This window comes from Lupinus angustifolius, unplaced genomic scaffold (genome assembly GCF_001865875.1).
Source record: "Lupinus angustifolius cultivar Tanjil unplaced genomic scaffold, LupAngTanjil_v1.0 Scaffold_40_34, whole genome shotgun sequence".
NCBI lineage: Eukaryota > Viridiplantae > Streptophyta > Magnoliopsida > Fabales > Fabaceae > Lupinus > Lupinus angustifolius.
In genome coordinates, this window is record NW_017721357.1 from 3,637 (window position 1) to 11,859 (window position 8,223).

The 8,223-nt window shown below is 28.1% G+C and overlaps 1 long non-coding RNA gene across 1 annotated transcript; it reads right to left on the reverse strand.

The window, feature by feature from the left end:
• Positions 1–7,321: 7,321 nt before the first annotated feature.
• LOC109338758 lies at positions 7,322–7,900 on the reverse strand. Its single transcript, XR_002106588.1, has 2 exons — positions 7,797–7,900; positions 7,322–7,379 (listed from the first exon to the last, which is right to left on the reverse strand). It is a non-coding gene; the product is annotated as an uncharacterized LOC109338758 (long non-coding RNA).
• Between the last annotated feature and the right edge of the window lie 323 nt (positions 7,901–8,223).

An 8,223-nucleotide genomic window follows, 5' to 3' on the forward strand; every position in this document is an offset into this window, starting at 1 on the left:
TAAATCCCTTAATAAAACGAATATAGGTTGAATCTATAATATCAAGGAATTATTAAATATTCCCTTCCTCAATCCATTTTATTTTGGAAACCAATTGTTGGGAGAGAATAAAACCCATTAAATGGATTTAATTAAATTGAAATATATTGTGTCAAGTCATTAAAAAAACATTTTCATTTTTCAAAGAAATGTGTTTTGGGCCGAACAAAATTGGGCATTCACAGATATGCATTTGAAAGTAAATCTTTATGAGTGAAATCATGAATGTTTTAACTTTGACTGAGGTCCTCAAGTGAGGAGAATTTCCAATTGGTCTCCAATTTAGCTGAGGTTGAAGGCACTATCGAGTATGGACTCAAGCACAAATTGGGAGTTCTCTATCTTCTTGAATGTCTTCAGTTTCAATATTGATTGCTTTCAGTCGAGTCTAACAGTATTGTTCTTTAAACAAATCTTGAATTGGTGAGTGTCCTTAGCAATGGGATCATGAAATGCATGTAGAAAAATAATTTCTTATTGATGCATGATATGCATGAAGTGAACCTTTTTTTGTTACATGTATTAAAATACAACCTATAACTCGAAATGGTGCATGGATTGCAAGTACGCTAACTTTGAGCTCATACTACCTTAAAATGCATGACGTGCATATGAGGATGCATTTGATTTATTTGGGATGTATGAATGATGTGAGAATGCAGATTCACAAGAAAACACATGGGATGGAATGTATATAATTTTCTTTTTTTACTGCATAAGACTCTTTGAAAATGCAATTTATGATGTATATGACTTTGAATGCATGAAGACTATGTGAAGATGTATGAAATATTTTTTCCTTTTATGATGAGATGAGAAGGTTTGCAACAATGAATGCAATGAAATTAAAATGTATGATATGGTAATGCGTGAAATAGAATATTTTGAATGATTTATTTGTATTTTTTTTATGAATGTATGCATAAGTGAGTGTATGTTTGAGTAATGTATTTATTTTTTAAATTGCATGTATTCTTGAGTGAATGAATGCTTAATAATTTTTTTGTGCAAGAACAAATGCCTAAGTCAATGAATGATTACTTTTCATTCTGAATACATGAATGAATTTTTTAGAATGATTGAGTGAATGAATAAAATGTAGATGAAGCTATGATTATTGTATTTTTATTTTTTTAAATGAATGTATGAATGAATGTATATTTTATTTTTAAAATGCATGTACGCATGAATTAATGAATGAATAAGTAGAAGAGTGTATAATGTATGCATGGATAATAGAATGAATGAATAAATGCATAAGCCACTTAATGAAGATTTTTTTTAATATGATGAACGAATGAATAAGTCAATCGATTTTTTTTATTTTTGAATGTATGATTGAATGAATGAATAAATGAATTTTTCTTTTCGATTGCATGAGTGAATGAATGTGTGAGTAATGTACTCTTTTAATGAATATATGAAGGTATAAGTCAATCAGTGTTTAAATAATGTATTTTTCTTTTTCTTTTTGTATTTTTCTTATATGCATGCATGAATGAATTATTTTGAACGATGGTTTTTTGAGTTAGCGTATGCATGGATGGAAAGATTGTTTTTGAATGATATGTTTTTTAATGTATGTATTTATGATGAATGAATAAATGCATGCATAAGTAGTGGATGATGAATTTTCGTATATCTATGTATGTATGAACGTACGTATTAGTCAATCAATAAAAAATTTCTTTTTGAATGCATGAATGAATGCATCAGTCAATCAATGAAGATTTTTGTTTTTGAATGCATAAGTCAATCGATGGAGATTTTTATTTTTCAAAGGCATAAATGAATGAATGAATGTTTGAATATGTACTTTTTATGTTTATGCATCTATGGGTGATTTTTTTTTTGAATGATGTGTTTTTATTAATGCATGATGAATGAAATGTCTACAATGCAAAATGCATGCCCCTTAGGGTAATGGATTTTGTCTTGTGTTTTTATTATATTTCTTTTATTTTTATCGTTCAGGCTAGCTTAGGGCCAAAATAAATTGCCATATTTATTTTTATGATAATCTCCTTGCTAGGGAAAAGGAATTCCCCTCAAGGGTGTGATATTTTACATGATTTTTATTTTACATGATAAAATTCCAAACAATATGTTGTAATACAAACATGATACAAATCACAAGATTCACAACAAGTACAACATCCTAGGATAGGGTTCTAACATACAATGATGCCCTTGGCAAGTTCTAGACTCACTATAAGGTGACCATATTGCAACTCTCTCCAATAGAGAAACTGAAATATTATGATGTTAGAAATATGAGACTAGTTAGAGCAGCTAAGTCATAATAAGAGGTAACAATATGAGTGGTCCACATCGCCAACACTTAGAAGCGGCAAGGACCGCGACTAGTGAGACTAGTGTCCCTTCTATTCAAAAAGGTATCACTAATACCCGGGTGTAGGACATGTGTGTGCCTAAAATATGTACATGATATATCACCCAATAACAAAAATAATACATACATAAAACATGCACTTAATATTTATAACATATAATTCATACATACAACATATAATTATTAGTTAAGCATGCAATTCATGTTTATAATATACAATTAATAATTATTAAGCATGCAATTTATATTTATAACATACAATTAATAATTAAGCATGTAATTCATATTGATATCATAACATACGATTAATAATTAAGCATGCAATTTTCATGTTGTTGGAATTAACTAATTGACCAAATAGAAAAAAAAATAGTAAAAAACAAACAGTCACATATTTTATTGATTATGGGTCGGACTCTCTCAAAAAAGTCCCCAATAAATTCGTCAACTTTCGTGCCCCATTTTCGGCTGCACGACTTATGTAGAGTCGCCACTACATTTTATAGTTAAAAATGTAGAAAAATATTTTAAGCCAAATTACCCTGGGCTATTGAATTTTTGATATCCAAGTTCGGGAGTCGGTTACAAGGTAGGAAAGGTATTAGCATCCTACCCGCCCGCCTTAGGCGTCACCCTTCACTAAAACATATGACTTTATTATTACTATTATTTTTTTCTTGTTAAATTATCTGGTTAATTAATTAATTTAAATGAGCAAAACTATTTATTTTTTAGTTAAGCCTGACAAGATGTACATTGGTCCTACGTATCCCTATTAAGGAAATCAATGCTTACGTAGTTCTTTAAGTAGAAAAAGGTTTGTTGGTTGAGTGTATTGTAATTAAGGAAAATATATTTTTTAGTCAAAATTTTTTAATTTGCATGTTTATTTATTTAAAAAAAGTTTTTATTTGGTTAATTTGTCATTTATTTAATTAAGAAAATAGAATTTAATCGATTTTGAGATTTAATCGGTTGAAAAGAAGTGGCGTAGCGCGACCTTTCGAAGATGATTTGAGATGAAAGAGGCCTCCGGGGCGACCTTCTCTCCATCTTTAATTAACTCCCAAAATTATATCATAAGAATTTATAATTAATATTCTTAAGTATATGTATTTGTACAAAAATAATTTGTTTACAAATGATAATTTTAATTATAATAAAAAAAGTTATGGTTATTTGGTTAGAAAAAATTTCTATTTGAATTCAAAAAGAGTTTGTTGAGAGTTAACTATATTAAAGGAATTTTTTTATTCTTTTTTTAGTTATTACTATGTGTTCATAAAAAGGATTTTTGTTACCACTTTGTTAGGTTAAAAAAGTTTGTTAATTAGTCGCTAAAAATATCATTTTGTTATTAGTTATTTATTCCATAAAAAAATTATTTATTTATTCAAAATAATATTTTTTATTTCTAGATTGATCTCTAATAGATATTAAAAATAAAAAAGATTACATTTTCATTTGCTAAATTAATATTGATTTTATAATATATAAATAAAACATAATACAAAAAATAGGAAATAAATATAAACATGTGAGAGCTATGATCCAGTAAAAGGAAAAGGAAAGTGCAAAGGCACATGTCAACTCCTTATTTGGAAGAAAAAGTTCAGCGTTGACTAGAACATATGTCGTGAAACCAGATGAGCTTTCGTCGCGTGATTGGTGAATCCGCTGGTCAACGATTAGGCAAGGGTTGTATGCAGATCCAATGGCCTATGATCAGCCAAAAAGCGAGAGCACCAGGCAGTGTTACTCTCGTCCACACTAGATCCTCCTCCTTAGCCTTTTACTTTTCTCTCTCTTCTCACTTTTGGCAGTATTTTTTCTCAATGTTTAAAGTATGTTTAGTATCGTTTTTTATATTCATCCTAAGCTGTATTTATAGTGAAATTTCAACCACTCAATCCAAAAATTTAAGTTAACAAATTTTCAACTCTAGATAATTCTAATCATTTATTTTAGGAGATCTTAACAGAACAGATTTGACCAATGATATCTAATATTATTTTAATAATTTTTCTGTTAACTCATTTTCAAAATTCAAATTGGGTTGTTATTGTATTTTACTTATTTATTTATTTTAATTAATCTGAAGATCTTTATAAAAAATGGATAAAATAAAATTTAATTATTTTTTATACACTTAATATTCAAAATTTCGAAAAATCAGAATAAATAAATAGAAAAACATATTTTTCTCTTTTTTCCCTCTCTTTTTAAGAAATAGAATGTAGGCCATACTGGCTCATTCCTAATTCAAATTTTTATCTTCTAAAAAATCATTTTCTTGTGAATTAATTTAATTTAGTTTTGAACTTTTGGTTAATTTAATCATTTAGATTTAGGAACCTTATCAACCTTGATTTATTTATTATTATTGTTGATTTTTCGGTTAAGCCAATACTTAGATTTAGGAACCTTATCAACATAGATTTAGTATTGTTATTTGTGATATTTTCGATTAATCCAATCACTTAGATTTATAAATCTTATCAACATGGAATTAGTATTATTATTTGTTATATTTTCTTTTTTACTTTTTGTAAAATGAAGCTTATAGAAAGATGTTCCAAGTATTTTTTAATTTCTCTGATTTAATTAATTTCGAAAATAATTATAAAAACTCCATAAAGTGTTTTAATTATTTTTATTCATTAAAATTAAGTAAAGTCATTTTACTATTTTTATTTAACACGTTTGGGCTTTTTCTGGGCCGGACAAAATTGAGTGTTCACATAGTCAAACCGAAGTGGGGGTTTAAGATCCAAGAAAAGGAGCGTCTTGATTCTTGTATTGGAATTGTGTTTGTAAGAAACATTGAAGATTCCATAGTGAAGATAAAATCTCTCAAGATCAGAAGGGGAGGCATGGATGTAGTTTGTAGTGGACAGCAAACGAACCAATATAAAAAGTCGAGTCTTATTCTTCTTTTCCTAATCTTTTTACATTTCCATATTACTTGATTTACATTACTTGAAATGCATATAATTCTGTGATAATTACATATCTGTATTATGAATTTATTGTTCTTAATTGTCTGTATAATTGCATATAAGTTTAGTTGAATCTTGGTAATCTAGGATGATCGAAAGAATTTTGTTTACACTATAACTGAACCAGATAATTGATTAAGTGGTTTAGATAATCGATTATTAGCATATCGAATTAATGGATTAAGTTGAGTAGTTAATCGATTAAGTCTGCCATTAATCAATTAAAAAGTGTGTAAATTTGTATAATTTATGTGTTTATCGAGCGACGATCATTGTGTATTGATGAATGAATAGGCAAACGAATGAATGAATAAGTGGATGAGTAGGAAAATGATAATTCAAAATGCATGATCCTTAGAATAACTGATCCTATATTGAGGTGGTTTAGCCATCATATACCATATGGAGTGTCACAATAGGTTGACAATTGTCATACAATTCCGACTAACATAGGGCAAATGTGGATTGTCCCAAGTTCTTACTATAATAAAAATTATTCTTAGGATGATGAGTCCTTTAGAGATTATTTCCTTTCTATGCACATGTAATGTGTCTATGATATAGGGATACCAAGATGCAATGGTATTATGTACCATTATGGCTTGAATTTACGCTTGAGTCACTTATTTAAGGGACCAAAATCTTAATTTATGTTGATTAGAAAAAAAAAATAGTATCGTTCACCTATCTTATATGGGGCACACCCTACAAGGTTTCTTGGGAATATCGAAACTTCATCATCTTAAGGTAGAGTTCTAGAAAAAATTAATAGTGGACCCTTAAAAGGCTCTAAACTTCTAAAATGTTTCTAGATTGCATGTCCTCTAAAGAACCGACACCCAAATATCATTGGGTTACAAATGAGGACTAGCTCAAGCTCGTGAAGTCTAAATTTTGTCCAACCCAACTTTACAACTTTTATAGCAAAACATAAATATTATAAATTATAAAATTTCAAAATGAAAAAAATGATAAAAAGGGCATTCTAGTTATTTTTATGATTTTTTAGTGTCAAATAATAATTTCACCCATATATGGGTATTATGGTAATTTTTGGTATTTAATAGATTAGTCACAACATAATTTTTCCAAAAAGGCTACTTTGATAATTTCAAAGTTAAATGAAATATTTTTACCTAACTAGAAATTGTGAGTATATATGATATCCCAAAAAGTATATCACATCATGTACCATCAATTACAATTGTTCAAAAAATACTTAATTATTAATTTGTTACATAAACATAGTAATGTAACCAATGGGACGTGACAAATAGTTTTTCCAATCAATCATAACAAGTGTTACACTTCTTAGGATAACATATGTACCGTATGAGATATTGTTATAAATAATCTTTAAAAATATTTTTTTCACAAAAAATATTTTTTTTTGGATGTCTCATAAGTGATTTTATCCTCATTCAAATTATCGAATCCTAATTAATGGTCTATCACCAGTTTTGTTTTACGGTAGGCTCAATGAAGTGGTAAGGAAATTCAGGTTGTATGGTAAGCATACTTTCAATCTTAAACATATATTTGTAAAAGTATTTTAGTCAAGTTTCTTTTTTGAATATCTTAAATGTGATATTTCTAAACATAGTAAATTAACATAAATATTTTTTAATTTTTTAATTTAGATAAATTCTTTATATCATTTTCAGAATAAGATAGAGAAGGCACGAGCGAGCTTAAGTCAGGTTAGATCTACAAAACTTACTCATCATTACAAGTCCGAGTACTTATTATTTCATTCAGATTATTATTAATATTATTGGACAAGCTACATGAATTGACATGGCATAGTTACAATTTAATTTCTTGTACCCCACTTGGATTACAGACACAAGTACACCCTCCATTGATGCAAACCACCCGTGTACATCCGCGCCTTGGTGGAAATATAGCTGAACAATTCAAAACCTTTTTGCAATCATCATCAGTGTGGCATATAGCATTTGTCGAAATTTGTGCAATTTCAACTTCACCTACAAAATTGCGTGCAATTGTAATTATTAAAGTTTAATAATTAAAAAGAGAGAGTTTTATTCATTATAATGTTTTAAAGTTTTATTATGAAGGTGATTTTTTTTGTAATACCAAGGATACCTCCTTACCTTTTGGATAATAAATTAATATCTTTTAGAGTGTATGGTTGCCCCTCCTAATAAGTGTCATTCTCAGTAATCAAATACTTAATATTTTAATCATACCAGATGATTATACCACTGGAGCAAGGAACACCTTGCCTTACAATTATCTTAATTATAAAAAACAATAGTTGTTATAACCACAATTATAATTAAAATATTGTTCTGAGAATTCTTAAGAGCACAAAAATTTGATTATAATTATGAATGCATATTGGATACTGATAATTGTTGACACAAGAAAAGAAGTCTTACTGTGGCATACAGTGGCGGTCAGAAGCACAACAAGAAAAGCTATTTTATAATTCTTCTCCATGGCTTATGAGTGGATTCTCTGTGAAAAATTTGATTCAATGTGAAATGTTTCACTCAATAGAAATTTTGGGACTCTAGTCAACCACTATTTAAGGTACTCGTAAACAATTTTTTAATGCTACCTGCAAAATTATTTCCTTTTTTCTATTCCAACCATCATTATTACTTATCTTTTTATTTATCTGTCTTATTATAAAAATACATATTCTTTAAAAAAATATATATAATCATTCCTGGGAGTGGTACTTATTGGAAGGGATAATTACGCACTCAAAACACTGAAAATGAATTAATTTCTTATCCAAAAGGTAAAAGAATATACTTGGTAGTACAAAAAAATTATACTGCATTTTTATTCTAAATACCA